At 58.6% G+C, this 13,904-nt stretch overlaps 1 non-coding gene across 1 annotated transcript; it reads left to right on the forward strand.

Moving 5' to 3' along the window:
• Positions 1–12,575: 12,575 nt before the first annotated feature.
• LOC131862976 (5S ribosomal RNA) lies at positions 12,576–12,694 on the forward strand. Its single transcript, XR_009361911.1, has one exon. It is a non-coding gene; the product is annotated as a 5S ribosomal RNA (ribosomal RNA).
• Positions 12,695–13,904: the final 1,210 nt, after the last annotated feature.

Here is a 13,904-nt window from a genome sequence, read left to right on the forward strand (position 1 = left end):
CAACCTCCATGGGACATGGAAAAGACTCGAGAAGAGAGCTCGCTCACGGGAGAGAGAAGCCAAGGAGACCACGAGAGTGCTGAGAGTGGGACAGCGCTGAATAGGCGGGAGAAGCCTGCGCGTATAAACAGAGATATATATCCAATTGCAACGAAGGAACGTGCCAAAGATCGAGAACAATGGCAGAAATGCTAGTAACGTGCACTTCGGGACCAACGCATCACCGGAAGACAACCGCCAAACATCGAAAGAGTCGCGATGCTCCGCAACCTACGTGCAAAGCGGTCGCACACCGGGTAAGGGAGTGAGAGCCCCAAACATAGCTGGGCGAGGCGCTCACTCCGCTCTTTAATATCTCGTTAATACCGCCAAGGAAATGGCACAAGCACACACACACAAGCATCCTCGGAAGAGGACAGTTCGAGTGACAGGTCAAATCCAAGAGTTCCGAAGACTACCTCCAGGAACAATCGGGAACAAGACCGATTACAAGTCGTCGAGTCTGTTACTGGGCGAACACGAGATGCGCACAGGAAATCGATCAGCCCTCACAATGGCCCAAGGCCAGAGATCGGACTGCTACGATTTACCCCAACAATCATCGTGCCACTCTTCGCAGAGAGGTGATAGACGCCAACGAGCCCGCGCATAGCAATCGAGGTGTAAAAAGGGCGTTGAAGGCAGGAAGCCTGGACGAAAGAGGCTACGAGGTCACCTCGAAGCGGTCTAAGAATCGGGCGCACTTGGGGCGACTACCAGTGCCAACCCCTTATCCCGCGGTGCGTCCGACACACAGAAATTTCCAAGGCGGCCAAGGAGCCTCCCCGCATAGCAATCGGGGTGTGAGGTTACGGATGCAGCATTGATAGCAATCGAGGTGTGAGGCGAAGGATGCAGAAGTGAGAGCCGAGGGATGTAGCAGAGATAGCAATCGGGGTGTGTGATGCAGAAGAGATAGCAATCGAGGTGTGCGGTGGGAAGGGCCCAGCAGCCAGAATGCATGAAGCGACGGATGAAGCAGTGATGACAACCGGGCTGTGAGGAGAGGAGGGATGCAGCCAAGAAAGCAATCAGGGCTCGAGGCAAGGGATGCATCAAGGATAGCAATCATGTTGTGAGGCGAGATTCCAAAGGCTAAACGTGAGAGGCTGCAGGGTCGACTCAGAGAGGTCTATGCATGTGAGAGGCTGAAAGCAAGGTCGACTCGGAGCGGTCTATGCATCGGGCGCGCTTGGGGCGACTACCAGTGCCAACCCCTTATCCCGCGACGCGTCCGACAAAGAGAACGTTCCAAGGCGGCAGAGGAGGTTACCAGCCGAAGGATGCAGTAGCAATAACAGGTATAGTTCCGCGGCGGCCGAGAAGACTCACCGCATAGGAATCGGGATGCGAGGCGAGGGATGCGGCGGGAAGGCCCCGACGGCTAAACGGAAGAGGCTGCAGGGCCGCCTCGGAATGGTCCAAGCATCGGATGCGATTGGGACGACTACCAGTGCCAACCCCTTATCCCGCGATGCGTCCGATACACAGATAGTTCCAAGGCGGCCGAGGAGCCTCACCGCATATCAATCGGGGTGCGAGGCGAGGGATGGGGCGGGAAGGCCCCAACGGCTAGACGGAAGAGGCTTCAGGGCCACCTCGGAATGGTCCAAGCATCGGACGCGCTTGGGGCGACTGCCAGTGCCAACCCCTTATCCCGCGATGCGTCCGATACACAGATGGTTCCAAGGCGGCCGAGGAGCCTCACCGCATAGCAATCGGGGGTGCGAGGCGAGGGATGGGGCGGGAAGGCCCCAACGGCTAGACGGAAGAGGCTTCAGGGCCGCCTAGGAATGGTCCAAGCATCGGACACGCTTGGGGCGACTACCAGTGACAGCCCCCTATCCCGCGATGCGTCCGATACGAAGATGGTTCCAAGGCGGCCGAGGAGCCTCACCGCATAGCAATCGGGGTGCGAGGTGGGGGATGCGGCGAGATGGCCCCAACGGCTAGACGGAAGAGGCCACAGGGCCGCGTCGGAATAGTCCAAGCATCGGACGCGCTTGGGGCGACTACCAGTGACAACCCCTTATCCCGCGATGCGTCCGATACGAAGATAGTTCCAAGGCGGCCGAGGAGCCTCACCGCATAGCAATCGGGGTGCGAGGTGGGGGATGCGGCGAGATGGCCCCAACGGCTAGACGGAAGAGGCTGCAGGGCCGCCTCGGAATAGTCCAAGCATCGGACGCGCTTGGGGCCACTACCAGTGACAACCCCTTATCCCGCGATGCGTCCGATACGAAGATAGTTCCAAGGCGGCCGAAGAGCCTCACCGCATAGCAATCGGGGTGCGAGGTGGGGGATGCGGCGAGATGGCCCCAACGGCTAGACGGAAGAGGCCACAGGGCCGCCTCGGAATAGTCCAAGCATCGGACGCGCTTGGGGCGACTACCAGTGACAACCCCTTATCCCGCGATGCGTCCGATACGAAGATAGTTCCCAGGCGGCCGAGGAGCCTCACCGCATAGCAATCGGGGTGCGAGGCGAGGGATGCGGCGAGATGGCCCCAAAGGCTAGACGGAAGAGGCTGCAGGGCTGCCTCGGAATAGTCCAAGCATCGGACGCGCTTGGGGCGACTACCACTGCCAACCCCTTATCCCGCGATGCGTCCGATACACAGATAGTTCCGAGGCGGCCGAGGAGGTGGGGGATGCAGCGAGATGGCCCCAACGGCTAGACGGAAGAGGCTGCAGGGCCGCCTCGGAATAGTCCAAGCATCGGACGCGCTTGGGGCGACTACCAGTGACAACCCCTTATCCCGCGATGCGTCCGATACACAGATAGTTCCGAGGCGGCCAAGGAGCCTCACCGCATAGCAATCGTGGTGCGAGGTGGGGGATGCGGCGAGATGGCCCCAACGGCTAGACGGAAGAGGCTGCAGGGCCGCCTCGGAATGGTCCAAGCATCGGATGCGCTTGGGGCGACTACCACTGCCAACCCCTTATCCCGCGATGCGTCCGATACACAGATAGTTCCAAGGCGGCCGAGGAGCCTCACAGCATAGCAATCAGGGTGCGAGGCGAGGGATGCGGCGAGAAAGCCCCAACGGCTAGAGGGAAGAGGCTTCAGGTCCGCCTCGGAATGGTCCAAGCATCGGACGCGCTTGGGGCGACTACCAGTGACAACCCCTTATCCCGCGACGCGTCCGATACACAGATAGTTCCAAGGCGGCCGAGGAGCCTCACCGCATAGCAATCGGGGTGCGAGGCGAGGGATGCGGCGAGAAGGACCCAACGGCTACACGGAAGAGGCTTCGGGGCCGCCTCGGAATGGTCCAAGCATCGGACGCGCTTGGGGCGACTACCAGTGACAACCCCTTATCCCGCGACGCGTCCGATACACAGATAGTTCCAAGGCGGCCGAGGAGCCTCACCGCATAGCAATCGGGGTGCGAGGCGAGGGATGCGGCGAGAAGGACCCAACGGCTAGACGGAAGAGGCTTCGGGGCCGCCTCGGAATGGTCCAAGCATCGGACGCGCTTGGGGCGACTACCAGTGACAACCCCTTATCCCGCGACGCGTCCGATACACAGATAGTTCCAAGGCGGCCGAGGAGCCTCACCGCATAGCAATCGGGGTGCGAGGCGAGGGATGCGGCGAGAAGGACCCAACGGCTAGACGGAAGAGGCTTCGGGTCCGCCTCGGAATGGTCCAAGCATCGGACGCGCTTGGGGCGACTACCAGTGACAACCCCTTATCCCGCGACGCGTCCGATACACAGATAGTTCCAAGGCGGCCGAGGAGCCTCACCGCATAGCAATCGGGGTGCGAGGCGAGGGATGCGGCGAGAAGGACCCAACGGCTAGACGGAAGAGGCTTCGGGTCCGCCTCGGAATGGTCCAAGCATCGGACGCGCTTGGGGCGACTACCAGTGACAACCCCTTATCCCGCGACGCGTCCGATACACAGATAGTTCCAAGGCGGCCGAGGAGCCTCACCGCATAGCAATCGGGGTGCGAGGCGAGGGATGCGGCGAGAAGGACCCAACGGCTAGACGGAAGAGGCTTCGGGTCCGCCTCGGAATGGTCCAAGCATCGGACGCGCTTGGGGCGACTACCAGTGACAACCCCTTATCCCGCGACGCGTCCGATACACAGATAGTTCCGAGGCGGCCGAGGAGCCTCACCGCATAGCAATCGGGGTGCGAGGCGAAGGATGCGGCGAGAAGGACCCAACGGCTAGACGGAAGAGGCTTCGGGTCCGCCTCGGAATGGTCCAAGCATCGGACGCGCTTGGGGCGACTACCAGTGACAACCCCTTATCCCGCGACGCGTCCGATACACAGATAGTTCCAAGGCGGCCGAGGAGCCTCACCGCATAGCAATCGGGGTGCGAGGCGAGGGATGCGGCGAGAAGGACCCAACGGCTAGACGGAAGAGGCTTCAGGGCCGCCTCGGAATGGTCCAAGCATCGAACGCGCTTGGGGCGACTACCAGTGACAACCCCTTATCCCGCGACGCGTCCGATACACAGATAGTTCCGAGGCGGCCGAGGAGCCTCACCGCATAGCAATCGGGGTGCGAGGCGAGGGATGCGGCGAGAAGGACCCAACGGCTAGACGGAAGAGGCTTCAGGGCCGCCTCGGAATGGTCCAAGCATCGGACGCGCTTGGGGCGACTACCAGTGACAACCCCTTATCCCGCGACGCGTCCGATACACAGATAGTTCCGAGGCGGCCGAGGAGCCTCACCGCATAGCAATCGGGGTGCGAGGCGAGGGATGCGGCGAGAAGGACCCAACGGCTAGACGGAAGAGGCTTCAGGGCCGCCTCGGAATGGTCCAAGCATCGGACGCGCTTGGGGCGACTACCAATGACAACCCCTTATCCCGCGACGCGTCCGATACACAGATAGTTCCGAGGCGGCCGAGGAGCCTCACCGCATAGCAATCGGGGTGCGAGGCGAGGGATGCGGCGAGAAGGACCCAACGGCTAGACGGAAGAGGCTTCAGGGCCGCCTCGGAATGGTCCAAGCATCGGACGCGCTTGGGGCGACTACCAGTGACAACCCCTTATCCCGCGACGCGTCCGATACACAGATAGTTCCGAGGCGGCCGAGGAGCCTCACCGCATAGCAATCGGGGTGCGAGGCGAGGGATGCGGCGAGAAGGACCCAACGGCTAGACGGAAGAGGCTTCAGGGCCGCCTCGGAATGGTCCAAGCATCGGACGCGCTTGGGGCGACTACCGTTGCCAACCCCTTATCCCGCGATGCGTCTGATACACAGATAGTTCCGAGGCGGCCGAGGAGCCTCACCGCATAGCAATCGGGTTGCGAGGCAGATTATTGGGAAGGGAACCCCCTGGGATGCGGCTCAAGCAGTGCCCAAAGGGACTGGAATGCGGAATCACATCGAGAGACCCAAATGCTATACGAGGGCTCAAATCGAATTATCGATTTGGCCACGACATGGACGCATCGGAACGACTACCTTTGCCGAACCACTCGCAATTGCATCCATACCGAAACCAATAGACATTTCCGTTAGAGCCCTCGCATAGCATTCGGGAATCTCGCATGCCCCTCTAAATCGACCAATGCTGGCGCTCAATGAAAATCCGAGCGCTACCACCGTTCGAGCGCCAGCATTGGTCGAGTTAGAGGGGCACGGGGGAGAATGCTCCAGTCAACACCTCCCCTATATAAGTTATTTGTCCGATTCTCGCACAACCGTAGTCTGCCTCGTCGAATCAAACAACGGTCCCAGATTCCGACTTCCGTTCCGTAGAGACCCAAAAGCTAGATGGAGGCTCGCAAGAAAGAGAGTCGGCGCATAGCAATCGGGTTTCTCGAACGTTTAGGGACCGAGCTCACTTGCGGATAGGGCAAAATCCGCCAAGCAACCCAAAAGCTAGACGGGGGCTCGAATCGAATCGCCTAGGCGGCCACAACAACGACGTGTTGGATCGACTACCAGTGCCAAACCATTCAGCAAGACTAGTCTGTGTCGAGGCCGGATAGAGATTCTCAGAGAGCGCCCGCATAGCATTTAGGAGACCTGCCGCGTCCCTCACACTCGACAAATGGTGGTGCACGTTTATAAATCCGAGCGATCCCAACCCTTTCAAGCACCAACATCGGTCGAGATAGAGGGGCACGGAGGGGGCTGCGTGAGACAACACAGTCCCCTATATAAGTTATTTGTCCGATTCTCACACATCCGAAGAATGGTCATCAAATCGGACAACAGCCCAAACTTCCGACTTCCGTCCCAGAAAGCCCAAGAGCTATCTAAAACGTTCATGGCCGGAACTCGATCGCGGCTATACCAGTCCGCCAAGCAACCCAAAAGCTAGACTGGAGCTCTAGTCGAATCACCTCTGTGGCCATTGCAAGGACGTGTTGGAGCGACTACCATTGCCGAACCATTCCGCAGGTCGAGTCCATACCAAGGCCGCATAGAGATTCACGATGAGCTCCTGCATAGCAATCAGGAGACTTGCCGTGTCCATCACAATCGATAAATCCTGGTGCAAGATTTTTGCATCCGAGCGCTCCAACCAGTCGAGCACCAGCATCAATCGACATAAACGGGCACGGGGGGAGGATGCTCGAGAACACTACCTCCCCTATATAAGTTATTTGTCCGATTCTCAAGCAGCCGTAAGTTATTTGTCCGATTCTCAAGCAGCCGAAGTCTGGTCATCGAATCGGGTCAAAGACCACAACTTCCGACTTTACCCACAATGCAAGTCATCGAATCGAACATCGGCCCCCGAGTCGGACTCCATGCGTATGTCAGGTCATCGGACCCAAATTCCGCCTTCCTGCGCATGGCGGGCCATCAATATCAACTCGGTCATCGGACCCAAACTCCGCCTTTTTGCGTATGGCACGCCTTCAAATCGGTCATCGGACCCAAATTCCGCCTTCCTGTGCATGGCGGGCCATCAACATCAACTCGGTCATCGGACCCAAATTCCGCCTTTCTGCGCATGGCACGCCATCAACTCGGTCATCGGACCCAAATTCCGCCTTCCTGCGCATGGCAGGTCATCGGACACAAATTCAGACCTCGCCAATATGCCTACGTATCGAATCGGTCATCGGACCCAACTTCCGACTTCATCCATACTGTAGGGTCTTTGAGGTTGGCGCGGTGCGCTCAACCCAGGGAGTCGACCCATCGAAGCATACACCTCCCCTATATAAGCTATTTGTCCGATTCCCACACCTGTGTAGTTTGCACCTCTGACCAGGACATCGACCCCAACTTCCGAACTCGACTGCAACGACGGCACCAGCGCCTTGGTGCGCACCTTGCGACGCACAGTCCCAACATTCGCCTTCCTGCACATGGCAGGTCATCGGACCCAAATTCCGACCTCGCGAGTATGCCTACATATCGAATCGGTCATCGGACCCAACTTCCGACTTCATCCATACCGTAGGGTCTTTGAGGTTGGCGCGGTGCGCTCAACCCGGGGAGTCGACCCAACGAAGCATACACCTCCCCTATATAAGCTATTTGTCCGATTCCCACACCTGTGTAGTTTGCACCTCCGATCAAGACATCGACCCCAACTTCCGAACTCGCCTCCAACGACCGAACCAGCGCCTTGGTGCGCACCTTGCAACGCACAGTGCCAACATTCGCCTTCCTGCACGTGGCAGGTCATCGGACCCAAATTCCGACCTCGCGAGTATGCCTACATATCGAATCGGTCATCGGACCCAACTTCCGACTTCATCCATACCGTAGGGTCTTTGAGGTTGGCGCGGTGCGCTCAACCCGGGGAGTCGACCCAACGAAGCATACACCTCCCCTATATAAGCTATTTGTCCGATTCCCACACCTGTGTAGCTTGCACCTCCGATCAGGACATCGACCCCAACTTCCGAACTCGACTAAAAAGACCGCACCAGCGCCTTGGTGTGCACCTTGCAACGCACAGTGTCAACATTCGCCTTCCTGCACATGGCAGGTCATCGGACCCAAATTCCGACCTCATGAGCATACCTACTAATCGAATCGGTCATCGGACCCAACTTCCGACTTCATCCATACCGTAGGGTCTTTGAGGTTGGCGCGGTGCGCTCAACCTGGGGAGTCGACCCATCGAAGCATACACCTCCCCTATATAAGCTATTTGTCCGATTCCGACACCTGTGTAGTTTGCACCTCCGCTCAGGACATCGACCCCAACTTCCGAACTCGCCTGCAACGACCGAACCAGCGCCTTGGTGCGCACCAAAAGTGCGCACTTTTGGAGGGCACTTTTCTGCGCTCCAAAGGTGCGCACTTTTGGAGGGCACTTTTTGGAGGGCACTTTTCTGCGCTCCAAAGGTGCGCACTTTTGGAGGGCACTTTTTGGAGGGCACTTTTCTGCGCTCCAAAGGTGCGCACTTTTGGAGGGCACTTTTTGGAGGGCACTTTTCTGCGCTCCAAAGGTGCGCACTTTTGGAGGGCACTTTTTGGAGGGCACTTTTCTGCGCTCCAAAGGTGCGCACTTTTGGAGGGCACTTTTTGGAGGGCACTTTTCTGCGCTCCAAAGGTGCGCACTTTTGGAGGGCACTTTTTGGAGGGCACTTTTCTGCGCTCCAAAGGTGCGCACTTTTGGAGGGCACTTTTTGGAGGGCACTTTTCTGCGCTCCAAAGGTGCGCACTTTTGGAGGGCACTTTTTGGAGGGCACTTTTCTGCGCTCCAAAGGTGCGCACTTTTGGAGGGCACTTTTTGGAGGGCACTTTTCTGCGCTCCAAAGGTGCGCACTTTTGGAGGGCACTTTTTGGAGGGCACTTTTCTGCGCTCCAAAGGTGCGCACTTTTGGAGGGCACTTTTGTGCACTCCAAAGGTGCGCACTTTTGGAGGGCACTTTTCCTGTGCTCCAAAGGTGCACACCTAGGTGAGCACCTTCGACCACACCTTGTAGCACACCAAACTCTGACTTTCGACTTCATCCGCAATGCAGGGTCTTTGAGGTTGGCGCAATGCGCACAACCAGGGGAGTCGACCCATCAAACCCAACACCTCCCCTATATAAGCTATTTGTCTGATTCTCATACATGCGTAGCCTGCAGGAGCAATTAGGACATCGACCCCAACTTTCGGCTTCTAAACGAAAACAAGGTCTTTGAGGTTGGTGTAATGCGAACAACTAGGGGAGTCAACCCATCAAACCCAACACCTCCCCTATATAAGCTATTTGTCTGATTCTCATACATGTGTAGTCTACAGGAGCAATTAGGACATCGACCCCAACTTTTGACTTCTTAACGAAAACAAGGTCTTTGAGGTTGACGTAATGCGCACAACCAGGGGAGTCGACCCATCAAACCCAACACCTCCCCTATATAAGCTATTTGTCCGATTCTCATACATGTGTAGCCTGCAGGAGCCATTAGGACATTGACCCCAACTTTTGACTTCTTAACGAAAACAAGGTCTTTGAGGTTGGCGTAATGCGCACAACCAAGGGAGTTGACCCATCAAACCCAACACCTCCCCTATATAAGCTATTTGTCTGATTCTCATACATGTGTAGCCTGCAACAACGATTAGGACATCCACCCCAACTTCTGAATTCGTCTGCGTTGACCGCACCAAAGGTGCACGCCTTGGTGCTCACCAAAATCCGACTTCCGACTTCTTCTGCTATGCGGGGTCTTTGAGGTTGGCGCAGTGCGCACAACCAGGGGAGTCAACCCACCGAATGCAACACCTCCCCTATATAAGCTATTTGTCTGATTCTCATACATGCGTAGACTGCAGCAATGATTAGGACATCCACCCCAACTTTTGACTTCTTAAACAAGACAGGGTCTTTGAAGTTGGTGCAGTGCACACAACCAGGGGAGTCGACCCATCAAACGCAACACCTCCCCTATATAAAGCTATTTGTCCGATTCTCATACGTGTAGTCTGCAGCAGCGATTAGGACATCGACCCCAACTTCCGAATTCGTTTGCATTGACCGCACCAAAGGTGCACGCCTTGGTGTGCACCCTGGAGTGCACTTTGGTGCTCACCTCGGTGCACACTTTGGTGTGCACCTCGGTGTGCACCAAAGGTGCGCACCTTGGAGCGCACCAAAGGTGTACACTTTGGAGCGCACCACATAGGGTCTTTGAGAGGTTGGCGCAGTGCGCACACCAAGGTGGGTGTTGAGGTGCGTGCCGAGGTGGGTGGGTGCTAGGGTGCGCTCCATGGTGGGTGCCAGGGTGGGTGCGTGCTAGGGTGGATTCCAAAGAGGGTCATAGGGTGGGTGCCAAGGTGGGTTGGTGATATAGTGGGTTCAAAGGTGGGTACTAGGGTGGGTTCCAAGGTGGGTCACAAGTTGGGTGCCAGGATGCGTGGGTGTTAGGTTGGGTGCCAAGGTGGGCTCCTGCGTGGGTGGGTGCTAGGGTGGGTTTCAAGGTGGACGCGAGGGCGGGTGCCAAGGTGGGTAACAAGTTGGGTGTTAGGATGGGTGAGTGCTAGAGTGGGTGCCAAGGTGGGTGGGTGCTAAGGTGGATGCCAAGGTGGTTCACAGGGTGGGTGGGTTCTAGGGTGAGTTCCAAGGTGGGTCACAGGTTCAGTGCTAGGGTGGGTGTCAAGGCGGGTGTCGAGGTGCCTGGGTGCTAGGGTGTGGATGCCAATGTGGGTCATAGGGTGGGTACTAGGGTGGGCTGCAATGTGGGTGCCAAGGTGGGTAACATGCTCGGTGGGTTCTAAATTGGGTGCCAGGGTGGGTGTGCACCCACCTTGCCCGAGGTGGGTGCCAAGGTGCCAGTGTGGGTGGGTGCTAAGGTGGATGCCAAGGTGGGTGAGAAGGTGGGTGATAGGTTGAGTGGTAGGATGGGTGGGTGCCAAGATGGGTCACAGGGTGGGTGCAAGGGTGGGTAGGTGCTAGGGTTGGTGTCAGGGTGGGTGGGTGCTAGGTTGGGTTCCAAGGTGGGTGCGAGGGTGAGTGTCAAGGTGGGTCACAGGTTAGGTGCTAGGATGGGTGAGTGCTAGGGTGCAAAGGTGCCAGGGTGGGTGCTAGGATGGGTCGATGCTAGGGTGAGTGGCAAGGTGGGTCCACAAGTGTCAAGGTGGGTGCCGAGGTGGGTGCCAAGTCGGCGACTGCTATGGTGGATGCCAAGGTGGGTCACGGGGTGGGTGCCAAGTTGCTAGGTTGGGTTCCAAGGTGGGTGCCAACGTGGGTGCTAGGGTGCGTGGGTTAAAGGGTGTGTCACAACGTGGGTGCCAGGATGGGTGCGCACCCACACTGGCCAAGACGGGTGCGGGTGCAAGGTTGGGTTCCAAGCCCGGTCACAGGCTGGGTGCTAGGATGGGTGGGTGCCAAGGTGGGCACCAGGGTGGGTGCACCCACCCTGGCCAAGGTGGGTCACGGGGTGGGTCCTAGGGTGGGTAACGGGGTGGGTACTAAGGTGCGTGCCAAGGTGGGTCATAGGGTGGGTGCCAAGGTGGGCACCAGGGTGGGTGTGCACCAACCCTAGCCAGGGTAGGTCACGGGGTGGTTGTCGGGGTGGGCGTCAAGGAGCCAAGGTGGGTGGCAAGTAGCCAAGTTGCGTGCCAAGGTGGGTGTCGGGGTGGGTGCCAAGGATCCAAGGTGGGTGCCAAGGAACCAAGGTGGGTGTCTGGGTGGGTGCCGAGGTGGGAGCCAGGGTGGGTCCCAAGGTGAGTGCAAAGGTGGGTGCCAGGGTCAAGGTGAGTGCCAATGTGGGTTCCAAGGTGCCAGGGTCAGGGTGAGTGCCAATGTGGGTTCAAAGGTGCTAAGTTGGGTGCGAGGTTGGGTGCGAGGGTGGGTGGGTGCCAAGGTGTGCTAGGTGGAAGCCCGGGTGGGTCGGCATCCCATGGGTGTCGAGTTGGGTGCCTGATGGGTGCTTCTTGTCAAGTTTTAGTCGTCGGGACTCATTTCGAGCCTTAGAGGTCGTTTCTTGTCCGGTTGCCCTGTCTTCGACCTGGGAACCCAATTTTGGTCCTCGGGTCCCATTTTTTTTTGTCTCGCATCCCACTTTTGGCCTGTGGCCTTTTCGGGGTCGATTCTCGTTTTGGGCATCAGAGCATGTTTCTTCTCCTAAAACCCAATATTTGTTTATTAAGTCTCGGAACACATTTTTGTTCTCGTGGACCCATCATGGGTCTTGGAACGCATTTGTGGTCCTTGGGTCCCATTTTGCATCCCGAAACTTGTGTTTTGGTGCTTGATCCCTATTTTGGGTGCCCACCTTGCACCAAGTGCGCACCCGGGGCAAACCGAGCGCCTTGGTGCACCGGGGCAAGATCGAGCGTGCACCCGAGGCGCCCCGAACATGCACCAAGGTGCACTCGGCCCACATGTGAGCGCAGGTCGTTGCGCCCGAGGTGGTGTGTGGGCACCGCGTTGCAGACGGGACACTGCACGCACACGACGCCCCCTCCAGGTGCACGCACGTAGGCCGGGCCGGGTGCACACCCGACGCCCTAGCAAGGTGCGCGCACCCGGGCAGGGCTCACACTTGGCGAACGGGGCGCACTTCGCGAGGGAGGGTGTGCACCTCGACGGGGGTGGGTGGCCGGGGTGGATTCGCACGTGGGTCGCGGTTTGCTAAGTACACACTGCGACAAGCTCATAACGGGTGCGATCATACCAGCATTAGTGCACCGGATCCCATCAGAACTCCGCAGTTAAGCGCGCTTGGGCCGGAGTAGTACTGGGATGGGTGACCTCCCGGGAAGTCCCGGTGTTGCACCCTTTTTTAGTTTTTCGCCGGGCGTCGCAATGCTATTTGAATAAACCTTTTGCCCGTTTGCGTTCTCGTCGGGGCCGGGCCGGGCCGGGGTGCGCTGCCCGCACTACCGCGCGCGCGGGGGCGACACCGAGCGCGCACCCGAGGCACCCCGAGCACACAGGCCACGGTGCAACCCGGGCGTTGTGCGCGCACCCCGGTGCGCCCGAGGTGCTGCGCGCGCACCCAGGTGAAATCGGTGTGCACCTCGGCCAGTGCGCGCTCGGTCGAGTCGCGCACGTTGGCCAAGGTGCACGGTGATGTTTCTTACTCTAAGGTTCCGCACCAGACGCCCGGGACAGGTGAGCGAAGCTGGGCGGGGCCGGGTGCGCGGCCGGGGCAGGTGCACGCAGCTGGAGAGAGCTTTGGAGCACACTTCGGAGCGCACCAATGATGCGCTCCATTCAAAAGTTTCCTGAAAAGGCAAAAAAAGTTGAGATTATAGAATTTCCCACTTGAGAGATTGTAAAAAAAAAAAATTTAAAATGAAGGAAACGCGGGTGCCAAGGTGTGCGCAGCCCAGCCAAGGTGTGCGCACCAAGGCGCCCACCCTGGCGAAGGTGCACGCAAGGTGCGCACCCGAGGCAAACCGGACAATTAACCCAACTTTCGACTTCGCGCGCACCTTGGAGCGCACTTCGGAGCGCTCCTTGGTGCGCACCAATCTTGGGCACCTCGGAGTGCACCATGGCGCCCACCAAGGTGCGCACCCGGGGCAAACCGAGCTCCGACTTCGTGCGCACCTTGGAGCGCACGAAAGGTGCGCACCATGGCGCCCACCAAGGTGCGCAGCCCAGCCAAGGCGTGCGCATCAAGGTGCGCACCCTGGCGAAGGTGCGCACCCGGGGCAAACCGAGCTCCGACTTCGTGCGCACCTTGGAGCGCACAAAAGGTGCGCAACCCAGCCAAGGTGTGCGCACCCCGGTCAAACCGAGCTCCGAATCGTGCGCACCAGAGGTGCACGCCATCGTGCGCACCTTGGAGCACACTTCGGAGCCCTCCTTGGTGCGCGCCGATGTTGCGCACCTCGGAGCGCACCCGGGGAAAACAATGCAATTAACCCGACTTTCGACTTCGTGGGCACCTCGGAGCGCTCTCGGGTTCGCACCTCGGAGCACACCGAGGTGCGCACCTTTGATGCGCTGCCTTCACCAATTTCCAGAAAAGGCAAGAAAAC

This window comes from Cryptomeria japonica, unplaced genomic scaffold (assembly GCF_030272615.1).
Source record: "Cryptomeria japonica unplaced genomic scaffold, Sugi_1.0 HiC_scaffold_54, whole genome shotgun sequence".
NCBI lineage: Eukaryota > Viridiplantae > Streptophyta > Pinopsida > Cupressales > Cupressaceae > Cryptomeria > Cryptomeria japonica.